Source organism: Arachis ipaensis, chromosome B7, assembly GCF_059453495.1.
Source record: "Arachis ipaensis isolate K30076 ecotype BB chromosome B7, ASM5945349v1, whole genome shotgun sequence".
Lineage (NCBI taxonomy): Eukaryota > Viridiplantae > Streptophyta > Magnoliopsida > Fabales > Fabaceae > Arachis > Arachis ipaensis.
In genome coordinates, this window is record NC_142442.1 from 46,197,977 (window position 1) to 46,215,703 (window position 17,727).

The following is a 17,727-nucleotide window of genomic DNA, read 5'->3' on the forward strand; positions in this document are numbered from 1 at the left end:
TCTCTTGATCAACCTCTTCCAAGTCTTCAACTATGATATGCTTTGGAGGTGGTACACCCTCCTCAGCATCAAATTCAACCGTCTTAGAAGGAGGCTCTATGTCTTGACTTTCCCAAGGAGGTTCTGCATCTCCTAGATCTTCAACCAACTCTTCTTCTTGAACAATGACAGCTTCTTCTACTTGTTCTAGTACGAATTCATTCTCTGTCTTGTCTACTGGGGTTTCTGGTATCTCCTTCATGCTACGCTCTTCACTAGACTGTCCACATGGGGCTGTGGCTGATCCTTGTGTATTTAAGTACCCTGAAACCCATTGAATTACTATTTGCTCCAGTTGTTGAATGGTTGTTTGAAATTTATTTACTGTGTCCCTTAGGCGAACCTCTGCTTCTCGGGTTGCCAGACTTGGACATGATACAAAAGAAAGTGGTGGTGGTTGGGAGTGATTAGATTGGAATTGGGGTGGTTCTATATATGGTTCATATGGCTCATAAGGTGGTTGGTATGGTGGTTGAGGGTTAGGGTCATATGGAGGTGAATGGCGGAAAGGGGCTTGTGAGTTTGGTGGTCCAAAGTTATGTTGAGGAAAGGGTTCATAGGCATATGGTGGTGGTTGTTGATAGTCCATTGGAGGTGGTTGTTGCCATGAGGATTGATCAAGTCCTTGTGGCTCCTCCCATCTTTGATTGTTCCAACCTTGATGCCTGTTCTCATTGTAATTTCTTCTTCCTGCAACATAATTGTAACCAGACTCATAGCCAAAGGGGTGAGAGTTCATAGTAAATAGAAATTAAAAATAAAAACAAATTGAAATTAAAAGGTTATTTAAATTTTTAATTTGAAAATTAAATTTTGAAAATTTTTAAAATTGAATTTTGAAATTTGATTTTTTTTTTAAATTTAAATTTTGAAATTTGATTTTTGAAATAAGATAAGATAAAATAAAAATTTTAAAATAAAAACCAATAACCTCTTAACTTAAGAAAAAGAAAAAATAAAAATAAAAATAAATAAACAAGCAAAAATAAAATATTTACAATAACCAATAATAAGGCACACGTTTGCAATTTCCCGGCAACGGCGAAAATCCCTTCGTACAAACGTTTTGGTTGTCACAAGTAACAAACCCCTTTGAAATTGATAACCGAGTATTCAAACCTCGGGTCGTCTTCTCAAGGAATTGCAGGGAGGTGTGTTCTTATTATTGGTTATGAGTTTGTAAATTGGGGTTCTGGAGTTTGGGCAATGCGCACAAGTATATTTTCAAGCAATAAAAATAAATAAATAACTGTAAAATAAACTCTTTGCAAGGTATGAAGAACTGGAGGTCCTATCCGAATTATCCTTATCAATTGTGATGGGAATTGGATTTTTTCTCCCGCTTTGTTAACCTCTAACTATGAAGGTAAGTTAAGTGGATGAATTAATTCCAATTTTCAATCAACAATGAGTTTGATAACTCAAGAGTTACCAATTATTTAACCAAAGCCAAAAGGGGAGAAATTCTACTTGAATGAAAATAATTTGGATAAATTGAGAACTTTAATAAATTAAAGAAAGCAATCATAAGTCCGGAATACCTCAATTAACTCTAATAAAGACATCAAATGTAACATGGAAGAGTTCATAAATTAAATTGGGAAAATAAATAAAAATAAAGAACCTGGGATTGAGAGTCACTCCTAAAACTAAGAGAAATCCTAAATCCTAATCCTAAGAGAAATGAGAGAACCTCTCTCTCTAAAACTACATCTAAAACATGAAAAGTGAATTCTGAGAGCCTCCTATGAATGGATACAGTCCCCCACTTTATAGCCTCTAACATGTGTTTTCTGGGCCGCAAACTGGGTCCAAAACAGTCCAGAATTCGCTGGTTTCGAATTTTGCCACGCTGGATTTCCGTCACTGCGACGCGGCCGCATGGATCACGCGGTCGCGTCGCCTAGCGTCAGGGTAACTATAGGATATTATATATCAAATCGAAGCTCCGGATGTTAGCTTTCCAACGCAACTAGAACTGCATCATTTGGACCTCTGTAGCTAAAGTTATAGCCGTTTGAGTGCGAAGAGGTTAGGCTGGACAGCTTAGCAATTTCTCCAATTTATTGTATTCCTTCCACTTTTGCATGCTTCCTTTCCATCCTCTGAGCCATTCCTGCCTTATAATATCTGAAAACACTTAACACACATATCAAGGCATCTAATGGTAATAAGAGAGGATTAATATTAGAAAATATAAGTCCAAAGAAACATGTTTTCAAGCAAAGCACATAATTAGGAAGGCAAATGTAAAACCATGCAAATAGTATGAATAAGTGGGTAAAGAGTAGATAAAAACCACTCAATTGAGCACAAGATAAACCATAAAATAGTGGTTTATCATTATGGCTTCATTCTCCCCTCCAATATGAGCTAGAAGACTTCAGAAATGGGCTTCCAAATCCCCCAAATCGTGAGGCACGTGCTATTTTAATAAAGTCATGTGCAGACACCTGTGCGGATGCACAGACGCGTGTGTCCGCACACTTTGCGAGAAATCCAGACTTGTGCGTACGCATAAGCAGTTGTGCGCACACACACTAGATGATGCATGGCTGGACGCGCGACGCGTTCGCTGCACTCCACGCGCTTTGCTTGGAAGGCTGTGCGTACACACAGGCAGTTGTGCGCACGCACACGTCTCTGAACTCACTCCTTTGATTTCTCTTGCTTCCTCCTCTTTGCATACTCTTCTTCCATTTTCTCCAATCCATCCCTACCTTATATACCTAAAAGCACTCACCAAAAATATCAAGGAATCGAATGGAAGGCAATTGGAATAAAATAGATTCAATTAAGTATAAAAGAGCATATTTTCATGATCAAGCACAAATTGGGAGGAGAGATCAAAAGCATGCTATTCAAGGGAATAAGTGCGAGTTTACGTGATGAAAACCCATTTAATTCTAACCAAAAATCATCATCAAATATGGATTCATCAATTCTCCCAAACTTTAACACTAGCATGTCCTCATGTTAAATACACAAAGGAGATAGATGAAAAGGAAAAATGACTTATGCTATATACTACTTAAATACATGCAACTATCCTAAGACTAATCTCTAATATGTACTACGATGAGAGTTGGTAGAAACAAACCATGAAATTCCAATCCATCACAAGAAAGATTTAGGGCCAATGCAAGGATTCATGCATTAAGATCAATGTCCAAAGAATTAAATTGAAGTTATCAAAACTATCCAATCAAACAACTTGCAAGAAGACGCGATATGAGGTGTAAAAGCATGGAATTGAGCGATCGAACCCCTCACCGGATGTGTTTCCACTCAATTAGCTCAGTATTTAGGGTTTAACCACTCAATTCTCCTTTTATCGTGCTTTTCAAAGATTTGCAATTCATCTAACAATCAACTAGTATTTAATGCATGAATAACAAGTATCATGAGGTCTTTAGAGGGATGTAATGGGGATAGGGTTTAGGTAGGATGATTTATGGTCAAGTGAACTTAAAGAATTACTTCTTTGATTAGCTTGAACGTCCACCTAATCCTACATCACCTATATACACATAACAATTCAACCTTCCCACCCATTCCTTTTTTATATCTCATCTTACTCATGCATTTTCTTTTCAAACATGTCATATGCATCCTTTATTTACTCTTTTTATTCATACTTTGTTAGGAACAAGGTTTTTTTTTTTTAATTTGAACTATAAATGCATATGTTTCAATTAATGAAATGCATAAGCATTACCTAATTGCCCAAAAAAGTTTTCACAAAGAATTCGTGCCTTTATCACCAATGCCTCCTAAATTTCTCCCACACTTAGAATTTACACACTAATCCACCCATGCTAATCAAAGAGTAATTCAAAGACATCAATGTTTTTCCGCTTAAGGGGAGTAATGTGCTATCATCAGAACAAAAGGGGATTCATAGGCTCAAAGGGGTTCACAAAGGTGAATGCAAGGGTTGGCCATATAGGTTAGTGAGTTTATCATCAAAGATGGCCTCAATCATGCTAAATGCATCCAAACACAAATACAGGACATAAAGAATCATGCAAATCAATGATCACAATAAAAAAAGAGTACAATCGCACACAAGAACAACATTGTGGTTGAAAAATGCAACCATCTATTAAAGCTCAAATCTCACAAGGTATGTTGTTCGAGCTCCTTTTTCCATGTTCTACAAACAAAGTACTCCAATCAAGTTGGTAAAATAATTTTTTTCCTCAATTCAATCAATGGTATGCCCTTAGAAAAGGATTTCATGGGAATTCCTTGGTGTTTCACCACTTTATTAATCATATCATGCAAAATACAAATATTAACTACTAAATATCCCTAAATGATTAGAGAAATATTCACAACAAACCAAACAAGATGCAATAGAAAAACTACTCAAAATGAAGAAAAAGTGCTAAAAAAAACATTGCAAAGTGTCTTTAAAAGAGAAACTTTTACTCCCCTTGAAGTCATCGATCCTCCCCCACACTTAAATTGTGCACGGTCCTCCGTGCATGCTCACGATCCGGGAGGATGAAGAGGGGGCCATCTTCAGCTGGTGGGCTCAGAAATGGGATGATCAGCTGCATCAAGCTCCTCCCCAGCTAGCTCGGATGAAGCAGTAGGAATCAGGCCGGCGTCTCTTACTTCTAATATCGCCGCTATCCACTCAAAACGTTTGTGCTCCAAATGCTCCATGTGATGGATATCGTGCAAGATATCGCAGAATAAATATGGAAAAGGACAGAGAAAAGGTAAAATAGTTGATGGAGGTGGTAAACTTGATGGTGGTGCTGTGGGTGTCTTCCTCTTGGAGGGGGTTGTTTTTGTTGATGTTTCCAAATCTCCCCTTGGAATGAACTTGTTGCCTCTAGGAAACTCAAGCATTATATCCATTGGTCGCCTCTCTACCCCCGCTGCATTTGCTAAACGCATAACCATCGATGGAAATAGAATGCTGACATTCTTTTTCTCAATCAATTTCCAAATCGATTTGTGCAATAAGGGCAAGATGGCTATATGCTTCCCTTGCATAATAGCCCAAAATAGCAAAGCAATTCTAAATCTCACATGGGTAGTGTGGATGCTCGGGATAATGTAGTCCACCACAATTTGATGCCATATACGAGCTTCAGCATTCAAATCAGAGTATGTAATACTAGTGGGACCAGAATTCTTCCCTTTGCTATACTCCCAAGAGGCACCAGGACGGCCTATTTTCTCAAGAATAGGAGTCAGAGATATTTTTCCATTGGAGACATCCTCTTTTATCTTGAAGTATCCATCTTTCTCCAATGGGATGTGGGGGATGTTGAAAATAGCTTCTAGAGCTTGATTGGAGGTATCCAACATCTTACCCCGGAGGAAGACTGGCTCTATTTCCCAAGCTTGGTAGTTTGCATAGAATTTCCGCACCATAGTCTCATTGACTTCAATGGGTTCTCGCTAGAGAAACTCCCAATGAAGTGAGGCAATCCTTCGGTGAATAATTTCCTTGTATTGGCTTGGAACCTTCAACAACCGCTCCCAATGAATTGTACGTGCCTCAATAGCCTCGTATTGAGAGTCGGCTCTTCGGTTAACCAAGGTATCCAGTTTATCACATTGGCGATGTCGCCAAATAGCAGGAAATGAAGCGGTAGTATCCTCAACCGGCGCAGCAACCGGTGTCTTACCCTTCTTCCTCATCCTGAAAATACAAGCAAAAGAACTTCGAGATCTGATAAACCCCGATTTCGTGATTTATCTTATGCTTATTTTAGGGGATTCTACCACCTTTTCTCACATTTATTCAATGAAATAGCATGGTTTTGTAATTCTCCCTTGAATTGTGCTTAAGTGTAAAAACATGCTTTTTAGGTCCTTGAATTGGTGATTTTAATTCACTTTGATTCCATTCGATTCCTTGATGTATTTGTTGAGTGATTTCAGGTTTATAAGGCAAGTATTGGATGGAAGAAATAAGGAGAAAAGCATGCAAAGGGGAGAATTCATGAAGAAACAAAGATTGGGAATGCAACAATGGACGCACACACGTACAAGGCACGCACGCACAGAAGTGGTTTTCGCATAGAGACGCGCACGCGTACATAACGCGTCCGCACGGATGAAGAATTTGCCAATCGACGCGCACGCGCCGATACTCTCACGCGACCCACTTAAAGGCAAAACGCTGGGGGCGATTTCTGAGTTGTCCAGGCCCAAATCCAACTTGTTTCTGAGTGTATTTCATGCAGAATTGAAGTCCAAGCAAAGGGGGAGCAATTGTTTGAAGTGTTAGCATCATGTAGTTTAGTTTCTAGAGAGAGAAGCTCCCTCTTCTCTCTAGAATTAGGATTAGAATTTCTTAGATCTATGTCTAATTCATGCTTTGATTTACTTTTTCTTTACAATTTCTTGTTCCTCTACTCTTCCTCTCTCTAATTTTGTATTTCATTCTTGTAATTGCTTACTTTGTTGTTGATGCACTTTTTCTTCTTCTATTTTCATTTCAATGCAATTTATGATTCATATTCCTTTATTGTTCATTTGATTTATTGTTGTTTAATTCCTTGCAATTGAGTAGTGTAGATTTACATTCCTTGCAATTTTACTGTGCTTTCGTTTTATGCCTTCCAAGTGTTTGATGAAATGCTTGGTTGGATCCTAGAGTAGAATTTTGTACTTTTGGCTTGGGAAGGTAACTTAGGAACTCTTGAGTCATTAATGTCCAAGTGATTGACGATTGAGAGCCATTAATGCTAGATCTCACTAATTGATTTGGTGTAGAACTAGGACTTATGGACTTGGGTTGATATAGCTTACTTGACTTTCCTATACTATTAGTTAGGGGTTAACCTAGTGGGATTGATCCTTGCCAATTCTAATATTGTGGTTAGTGATTAGGATAGAGATCCTTGACCACCTAACCTTGCCAAGACCTTTTTGTTAGTTTATTTTCATTGCTATTTACATTTCATGTCTCTTATAAAAAAAACCCCAAAACATAACTCATAACCAATAACAAGACACTTTGTTACAATTCCTAGGGAGAATGACCCGAGGTTTAAATACTTCAGTTTATAAAATTTAGGGGTTTGTTGCTTGTGACAAACAAAATTTTTGTATGAAAAGACTATTGTTTGGTTTAGAGACTATACTTTAAAACGAGAATTCATTTGTGAAATTCTAGACCACACAAAAGTCGCTCTCATCAAAATGGTGCTGTTGCCGGGGAGTTGCAATGGTGTTGTGTTATTGGTTATTGTATATATGTAAATATTGTAAATAGGTTTACCTTTTGCTTTTTTGTTAGTTTTTGCTAGTTTTAGTATTTAATTTTCTTGCTTCTTATTTGATTTTGTTTTCATTTTCTCTTGCTATCATGAATTCTCACTTTGGCTATGAGTTTGGTTCTAACTATGTTGTAGGAAGTGAGGGCTACAATGAAGATGTGTATCAAGAATGGGATAACCAAAGGTGAGAGGAGCCATATGCATATGATCAATCTTCATGGCAACAACCTCCACCAATGCACTATGAAGAAGAGCCATTCTATGATGCATATCAATCCAATGGCTATGGTGAATCCCCTTGTGACATTCAAGAACCACCACCATATGCCTATGAGCCATATCCCCAACAAAACCCTCAACCATACTCACAAGCCCCTTCTTACCAACCATCTTCATATGACCCTAATCCATATCCATCCTACCAACAATCATATGAGCCATATGAACTGCACATAGAGCCACCACTACTCCAACATCAACGTTTTCAAGAGCCGCCCCTCCATATTATTATCAAGATGAACCACCTCCAATACATGAAAACTTTCAACCACAAGATGAACTCTACTTTCCACCACAACCTCCTATGGAAGAATACTCATGTCCTTCAATCCAAGAGCCATATGATCCTATTCATGATATCCAAGAAGAACAAGAGTCAAGGGATCATCTCAAGGAAGCATTGGATCAACTTCAAGCGACCATGGAGTGTGCTGTGCAACAAATGGAAAGATTGGGAAATATTGAACCACCACAACTCTATCAAAAAGAACCACCTTCCTATAATGAATCCTTCCTCCAAATTGATGAACCCTTCCATCCACCCCAACCTCCAATAAATGACATCCTTGATGTTCTTGTTCAAGGACAAGAGGAGAAGAAAAGGGATGTGCAACAATTCACGGCCGCCTTGGACGAGGTGGTAAACCGGTTAGCATCCCAATGCTTGAATACTCAAGGAGCTCCCATGGTTACATGTGGAGAAACAAATAAAGAGCTTAACATGAAGGAGATATTGGTGGAGAATGAGAGAAGTTGCTTCGTATTGGAACAATTAGAGGAAGCTACAATTGTTGAAGAAGAGGAATAAGTGGTTGAAGACTTAGGAGATATGGAACCACCTTGGGAGTCTAGGATTGAAGAAAACCCCTCCAAGATGATTGAATTTGATGCTAAAGAGGAATGTGCACAACCTCCAAGGCATATCTCTTATGAAGAATTGGATGGGATAGAGCAAGAATTGAGTCCCCTTGGCGATGAAGATCAAGCATCAAGTCTTAGTGGTGAAGAATCCTTTGAGCATGAAGAACCTTCTCCCGATGAGATGGAAAGCAATGTGGAGGTAAATGTCTCTCACCCTCCCATTTATGATTTGAGTAAGGGAAAAAAGTTAGATAAAATTGTTGAACAAAGGATTGAGATTAAGAGATCTTGTGAGGAGGTGGAGATCTTTAGAAAAAGGAGGATGGGAATTGAATATGCTTTAGCAAGACCCTTGGAATCGTCTTTGCCTAGGTTGCCATCTACTCCTTCATTTGAGTGGGTGAAATTCATTTCTATTAGCTTTATTATCCCACTTGAATATGGTTTGCTTGAAACAGATGGCCAACTTAGGGAGCTTTGTGGGATGAGGCGTAAAAGAAAAATGTTTTGTGGTTGGCATTGTAAGTCGAGGCTCATTATGGTTGAAGCTTCAAAGAGCAAGGGTTGGACTAGTGCTCAATCGGATGGGTCTAGGAGAATAGTTTGGTGCTCCCATGAGAATTCATCTCTCTTGCCACCCGGAGGAAATCACCATGATCAACTCAAGGACGGGTGTGAAAACAAAGTGTGGGATCCCGGATCGCACAAGGAAGATCAACTTTGGGAGCCTGTTTCTTTTTCAGCCATGTCCTGTATGTCCTCTTCCTCTTCAACATCTTCTATTTCCACTACCTCTTCAACTGAGGCGTGTTCTGGTGGACTTGGCTCCTCCTGATTCCTCTCCTGCAGTGTGGTTCCGGACCTTAGGGTGATGGCATTAATGCCACCCTTTGGATTGGGTAATGGTTGAGAGGGGATTCCACTGGAGCTCGAAGGCTGGTTATTGGAGTTATTCATTGATCCAATCTGTGAGACAAGAGCTTGCAAAGTAGAGTTCAGACCATTTAGTGTAGCATAAAGGATATTTTTCATGGTCTGTTGTCTCCGATCAATAGATTGTAGTAAGTCGTCATTAGAAGATGAAGAAGGATAAGTAAATTGAGAGGTCTGCTGTTGGGTATTCTGTGGTCCTTGGGATTGCCTCAGGTGAGGTGCTCTGTAAGGCTGGTTCTGGTTCTGCTGCCTGTTGTTGTTATTATTCTACCTCTAATTTCCCTGATTGTCTCTACCTCCTCTATTGTTGTTGTCCCTCCAATTCTGGTTAGAATTGTCCTGCCATCCATGGCTGTAATTGCCACCTTGATTGTACCCTTGGTTGGGGCGGTCATAGAAGTTTTGAGTGGCTGCCACGGTGTTGTCTTCCTGCTGGAGCTGCGGATATTCATCAGTATAATGGCTATAATCAGCACAGACTCTGCAAACTCTCTGTGGGACTAACTGTTGGCTTTGCTATGGTGGAGAAGGTTGAGCTTGCTGAACTTGTTGTTGATTCAATTGCATCTGCTTCAGCAAGTTGGTCATTTCACAGATACTCTGAGTTAGAGCAGCAGTCTCTCTGCTAGAGGATACTTCTGCAATGGCTTTTGAACGGCCTTGTTTCTGCCTATGATTCCGAGTAGATTCAGCTAAGTCGCTGATCAATTGCCATGCCTCATCAGTGGTCTTGTACTTTTTCATAGACCCATTGCTAGCACTTTCCAATGTGGTCTTATCTTGGGGCCTCATGCCCTGTGTGACGTAACCGAGTAACACTATCTTGTCAATCATATGGTGGGGGCATACTTCCAGAAGATTATTGAAGCGCTCCCAGTATTCATAGAGAGTCTCGGATTCGTCCTGAACAATCATGGAAATGTCTTTCCTCAGTTTATCAGTAACTTCAGCTGGAAAGAACTTTTCCAAAAATTCTCTTCTAAGTGTATCCCAGTTGGATACAGTTGCTGCGGGTTGAGTGTAGTACCACTCTCTTGCCTTTCCCTCAAGAGAAAACGGGAAGGCTTTCAACAAAATTGAAGTTTCATTTGCACCATCACGCCTGACAGTAGAATAGGCTGCTTGAAAATCTCTCAGGTGCTTGATAGGCTCTTGAGCAGGTAAGCCATGAAACTTGGGCATCAAATTGAGCAGTGCAGTCTTTATTTCAAAGTCTGTAGCCACCGCTGGGTGATGCGCTTGAAACGGTTGCATTGAAAAATCAGGGGCTCCAGCCTCCTGGATAGTAACTCTTCTAGCTGCTTCCATATCACCTGCACGTAAATCAACCGAATCAGTAGAACGGGGGCTGGTTTCTTTCTCAAGTGACGTTTCGGATCCGCTCTCAGAGAGGACTAACCAACGCCGAGCTTGCCTTATTCGTGAAATAGTTCTTTCAATCTCAGGATAGAATACTGGCAAGCTTGGATCAGGAAGTGAACGCGTCATCTAACGAAAGAAACAAGCAGCTCATAGTAGCAGGATAAAATAAAATGAAAATAAATAAATTCCAATTACTAACTTTAGCACTCTATTGCAACTCCCCGGCAACGGCGCCAAAAATTGACGTGGCGGAAATTGGCGAGTCAAGAATTGTTATAAGATATGCGTTGCAAGTATAGTTCTTAACCAACCCAAAATCCGCTTATCAATTTAGAAGGGTGTCACAAAAATTAAAATTAAAATACTGGGAGTATGAATCCAAGGTCGTCTCCCAACGAGTTGCAGAAAGGTGTGCTATTTTATTAATCAGATGTTTTCAAAATGGTTTAAATTGAATAACAGGAAATTAAATTAGAGAATTTATGTAAATTAAATAAAAGCCTTGACTGGGAGTAGATTAGCTGGAAGCCCTATTCTTGTTGGAGTACTCTCAAGATTAATTGACAATTGAAGGTTGTCCTGTTTAGTTATCCCTTACTAGGTAAGGGAAAGTCAAGCAAGTTGGAATGCTACTTCTATTCACAAGTTCCAACCCACTCAATCAAAAGGGATTGGTGTCAGTGACTAGAGGGCAATCCAACAATAACCCAATTACAATTTTTCTTTTTAAGCATTCCGACTCAAGGGTTCCTTTCAATCAACTCCCCATCAAGTTAGGGAACTACTCGCTCATTGTGAATGTAGAATTCATAACATAGGAAAGAGAATTAAAGAAAGACATGATAAATAAAAATCAAAGAAATCAATTAAAAATAAAAGTAATTCTTGTATTAATAAATTCTAAAAATAATTCAATAGTAAAATTGAGTAAATTAAAGGACATGGAAGAGTAAGAGCCAAGTAAAGAAAACGAACTAGAATGACGAAGTCTTGATGAGGTAATAACTCTTCTCAATATCCCAATGCAAAAAGCAATAGAAATAAAAACCTAAGAACTATGAATGTGTACAGAGAAAACCTAGAGGAGGAGTAAAACTAGATCTAAAAACTAAAAATTGTGTAGAATGAATGTTGTTCTCGGTCTCTGCATGTTCTCTGGCTCTAGTCTGTATTTCTGGGCCGAAAACTGGGTCAAAACAGGACCCAAAATTGCACCCAGCGAATTCTGCAGATTATGCAGATTGCGCATGTCACGCGATCGCGTCATTCATGCGGCTGCATCATTCGGCCTTTTGCCCTGCCACTCGAGCGCGTCGTCCACGCCTCCGCGTCACTTGCGCTATTCCAATCCGCGCGGTCGCGTGAACCATACGGCCGCGTCACTGCGATTTCCTCTCTTTCGCGTGGTCGCATGAGCCATGCGGCCGCGTCACTTCTCACTGGTCATCTCCTCAATTTCTTGTGTTCCTTCCATTTTTGCAAGCTTCCTTTCCAATCTCCAACTTATTCATGCCCTATAAAGCCTGAAACACTTAACACACAGATCACGGCATCGAATGGAATAAAGGAGAATTAAAATACATAATTAAAAGTCTCTAGGAAGCAAGTTTTCAATCATGTAATAATTTTAGGAAGGAAATATAAATGCATGCTAATCATATGAATAAGTGAGTAAAGATCATGATAAAACCACACAATTAAACACATTATAAACCATAAAATAGTGGTTTATCAGGCAACAATAAAATAAAATCATTGAGGAAGCACTAATAATCATTAAAAGAAGGTTATATGAGTGGTGTGATTTACTAAAAACACGGTGTATATCTTCCAATGATGCGCGCGGTTGGAATACACACACCGGCCGAATATCATGGCAATCACACCTTTAAGGCAATTCACAACTCAAAGCTTCACAGATTAGTGCTTGAGTTGCAATTAGAAAACAAGGAAATGAAAGCAACTTCAAGCAAGCACCAAAAAAATGAATTGGCAGTTGTTCATTCTTAAGAAGTGGTAATCACATATACAATGTTCCTAAATTGAATGCAAAAGATGTTTGATCAAGACATCAACTAAGGTTGAACCATTGTATATTGATTACTGAACCAAAAATTTTGATGAACAATGACAAATGAATTCATGCAACACAATGCATTTGTAACCACGAGTTGCACATGAACAAACAAGGGAATGCATTGGTGAAATTACTTAATAACCATCAAAAGTCATAGTAGAATTTGCACAATTCATACAATATGCCTAACAAGAGATAAATTGAAAACATATGATGGCCAAGTCATATGAATCAAACAAAGTGTGCATTGAGGCATTTTGTCGAACATGTGGTATCCAATGTGCAAGTTAATCATAATTAAGCTCAAATATGCTCATAACCTATCCCAACAAATCAAGCAACAACACTTTGCAAATTAAGGAAACAAGAAAGAAAACAACTAAGAAAATCTAAGCAATATAAAAGGAATAGAAACACTTGCAAAGAAAATATTAACATAAAGAGAAAAGGAAAACAAGAACCTTAGATATAAAGGTTGAAAAGACAAGAATGAGGTGGGAAATAATGGCACTTCTTATAGCCACTGCGAAATCACAGCGGTTGGGTTCGTCGGAAAAAGAAGCAACATCGGAAGAGGGAGAGCTCACCGGTGGTGTATATAGAAAAGAGAAGGAAAGGAAGAGGGAAAAGAGAGAAGAAAAGGGAAGAAAAGGGAAAGAGAGAGGTCACCGGCGGTGGGCTGGCGGCGGCGGTGGAGCCGGGAAGAGAAGAGGGAGAGGGGGCAGCTATGAAGAAGAAAAAGAAAAGAGAAAGCTGCCTCTCAACAGGGCAAACAGAACGCGACCTGTGCGGACGCACAGAGACGAAAACTTGGAAGGGTGCGAACGCACACAGCGTGCGATCACTGAGACCAGAGGGGTTGCAAAAGGATGTGCGGACGCACAAAGATGTGTGACCGCACAGAGGGATTTTTTTTTAAATTAAAGGCTTGCGTGCGTGCGCACACAGGTCCATGCGTATGCACAGAGGTTGGGAATGGGAGAGGTTGTGCCCACGCACCAGCTGTTCCCTCGCTGCCGACAGAGGGGCTGCCAAGTTGCGTGCGGTCGCACACGTCCGTGCGGCCGTACAGATGGAGCATGAAAGGGAGTGCGTGCGGGCGCACGCAGATGAGCACTCGCTCAGGGTAAGGAAAACTGGCAGCGCACACGCACAGGCTGTGCTGGCACTGTGACCAGAGGGCAAACCAAAGCTCGCGCGGACGCACAGGCTGGTGCGTCCGCACAGATGACGAAACATTCAGGGTTGTGCGAGCACACAGGTGGGTGCGGACGCACAGATGCCGTGTTTCAGAAAAAATTTTTCTCTTCAAAACTTAAGTTCCTACGCTTAGCACATCAACATACCAGACCCAAACCATTCAAATAAGCACAAATTCACGGTCCACAAGCAAAATAACTTGAACAATTCAAAATTCATCAAATCAAACCTAAATTATCCATTATATCACAAAAAAGGCAAATAAGGCAAAAGACTATAAACAAGAGATAGAGTTGGAATAATGTCACCATGGTGGGGTGTCTCCCACCAAGCACTTTGGTTTAGAGTCCTAAGTTGGACTTGCATGGCTTCATTGATCACTTGGGAACTTCACCAAGGAGGAAGATCTCTAACTCCTTGGCATTTTTGGGTTGAGTGTGATAGAGCTTCACCCTATGACCATTGACCTTGAACTTAACTCCATTAGTAGGGTGAATCACTTCGACCACCCCATATGGTTTGACATCTACCACTTTAAACGGCCCATCCCATCTAGACCTCAATTTCCCAGGCATGAACCGCAACCTTGAATTGTACACAAGCACTTTGTCACCTATCTTAAAGTTCTTCCGCCTTATATTCTTGTCATGGAATGCCTTAGCTTTTTCTTTGTAGAACTGAGCATTTTCATATGCTTCCAACCTAAGGCATTCTAATTCTTCCAATTGGAACTTACGTTCCATTCTCGCCCCCTTTAAGTCTGGATTGCAATTCTTCACCACCCAAAAGGCTCTGTGTTGGATCTCAACCGGAAGATGACAAGGTTTTCCAAAAACAATACGGAAGGGGCTCATTCCAATTGGGGTCTTGTAAGCAGTCCTATAGGCCCATAATGCGTCTCCCAATCTGGAACTCCAATCCTTCCTCTGTGATTAACCACTTTCTCTAAGATTCTTTTGATCTCCCTGTTGGATACTTTCGCTTGCCATTGGTTTGGGGGTGATAGGCTATAGAAACTTTGTGAATAATCCCATACTTTTTAATCAATGCCTCAATTTTCCTGTTACAAAAGTGGGTTCCTTGGTCGCTCACGATTGCTCGTGGGGACCCAAATCTACAAATAATGTTATTTTTCAAAAAGGAAGCAACGGTATTAGCGTCATCGCAACGGGTAGGGATTGCTTCCACCCATTTAGAGACGTAATCCACTGCCAACAATATGTACACAAATCCATTGGAATTTGAAAATGGCCCCATGAAATCCATGCCCCAGACATCAAAAATCTCACAAAAAAGGATATTTAGGTCTTTTTATAAAATTAAATAAAAAGACATCTTAGTGGAGGACCCTTCTAAGTGCATGTATTGTTCATAAGAATATTGATATTGGAGAGTTTGCTGCAAGACATCTTCTAGAATTGGAACCCAAAGATTCAGCAACATATGTTCTGCTTTCAAATATGTATGCGGTGACTAGAAAATGGGGTTGTAGGGATTGGGCAAGGCAAATTATGAAAGATAGGGGTGTCAAGAAGGAGCCTGGTCAAAGTTGGATAGAGGTTAATAATTCTGTTCATGCATGTTTTGTTGGTAATCAAAAACACCCTCGTGCGGATATGATATACGAGTATCTCAGAAATCTGAATGAACAGGTGGCTCAAATCGGTTATGTGCCGCAACACAATAACCTTTTTGAGTGAGGCAGAGCGAGGTCAAAGGGATTTGATGAGCGGATATTTTATACACTTTTTAGCACTATTTTCTTATTGTTTTTGGTTATGTTTTGTTAGGTTTTATCAAGTTTTAGTAGGTTTTAGTATAAAAATCACTTTTTGGATGCTACTTTGAGTTTTTGTGGTTTTCCTATGTTATTAGGTGATTTTTGGGTGATTCTGGCAAGTTTTGGAAAAGTCTGATTCAGAGGCTGAGAAACGACTGCAGATGCTGTCAAATTCTGACCTCCATGCATTCAAACGAGCATTTCTGGAGTTACAGAGATCCAAATAGCGCACTCTCAACAGTATTAAAAAGCAAACTTCCAGGGCTTTCCAGTAATATATAATAGTCCATACTTGTCTTTGGAAATAACGGCCCAAAATGGGCATTGAACTCCCAACTATCACCAACTTTCTGGCGTTCAACGCCCAAAAGGGAGCAGCTTGGAGTTTGGACGCCCACAAAGGACCAAAGCTGGTGTTCAACGCCCCAAGGGGAGTCCCAGCTCGTGATTACACCCCAAGCCCAGCCCAAACACTCACCAAGTGGGTACAAGAAGTGGATTTTAACACTAAGAGTCCAGTCTATCTTAATTATGTAATCCCTAAGTATTAGATTAGTATTTAAAGGAGAAGATCACCCTTGTTTAGGATCTTCTTCCTCCTTTAGACACTATTTTTGGATTACATTGTTTCTCTGTAAGCTATGAGCGACTAAACCTCCTAGGTTACGGTTAGGAGCTCTGCTAATTCTCATGGATTAATAATATTACTGTTTCTATTTCAATCTATCTTTTATTCCATTCTAAGATGTATCTTCGTTCTTCAACCAAATGAAACCGGGTGGAACGAGAGTATGACCCGTTTCTACATGGGTTCTTGCGAGTCCTTAGCAGGATAGCATTGAACTACAGGCTTGACTATACATCTCTTAGACAGCTAATCTACGGCTTTGTTGGAGACATAGGAACATCTGTTCAGCCGAGGTATGGGGCGATTAAGGCCATTGTGGTATAAGCTAGAAGCATAAAGCGTCATTCTCCGATCCGGAAGATCCGACCTTGTCTATGGCGTTTTAAGTAGGATCATCAAGAGATTCAATTGCTAGAGCTTCACCCTTGTTCAGATTGGATGACCATTAGCACTGGCATTTGATTTGAAGCAGAGGAGATTAATGACCACTAGCCCCAACATTAATCACTTACAACTTGCCATGGAATGAATCATCCATTGTTGAAGTAGACAGTGAGAAAAGTTGATCCAAAAAGAGGAAGCATCTCTGAAGCCTCAACCGCTCTCTTATCATTAATTTCACACCAATTCAGTAACTCTTTTCTTATTCCTTTTTTATGCATTTTCACAAAAACCATCTTTTCTATCCGCCTGACTAAGATTTGCAAGATAGCCATTGCTTGCTCAATCCAACAATCCTCGTGGGATTCGACCCTCACTCACCTGAGGTATTACTTGGATGACCTGGTGCACTTGTCGGTCTATTTGTGCGAAGTTTGTGGAGTTCAATTTCGCGCACCGAGTTTTTGGCGCCGTTGCCGGGGATTGTTCTGAAATTGACAAACTACCGAACTATCTTGCTGCTTAGATTAGGTACTTTTTGAGGTTTGTTTGTTCTTTCAATATAATTGTGTTTCTCTTTTTCTTTTTCAAAAATTTTTCAAAACCTTTTTTTCTTCTTAGCAATCTTTTTCTTTTGTTTGAGTATTGTGTCAGTCCTTAAGTTTGGAACCTTTTCTTGGTTTTTTGTTTGTCTGTCTTTTCTTGAGTTTTTGGAAAATTGTTCTTATTTTTCTTCTTGATATTCGAATTGTTCTTGGTGTTTTTCTTTGTTTGATCTTAAAAACTTTTAAGTTTGGTGTCTCTTAGTTGTTTTTCTTTAAAAATTCAAAAATCCAAAAAAATATTTATCTTATCTTTCTTCAAATTTTCGAAAATCTTGCTACCTTTTCTTATCTTAATTTAAAAATTTTAAGTTTGGTGTTTTCTTGTTAGTAAA

General features: G+C 39.8%; 1 pseudogene; it reads left to right on the top strand.

Moving 5' to 3' along the window:
• The first annotated feature begins 14,816 nt into the window (after positions 1 to 14,816).
• LOC148551023 (pentatricopeptide repeat-containing protein At4g13650 pseudogene) lies at positions 14,817 to 15,701 on the top strand (annotated as a pseudogene).
• The last annotated feature ends 2,026 nt before the right edge of the window (positions 15,702 to 17,727 follow it).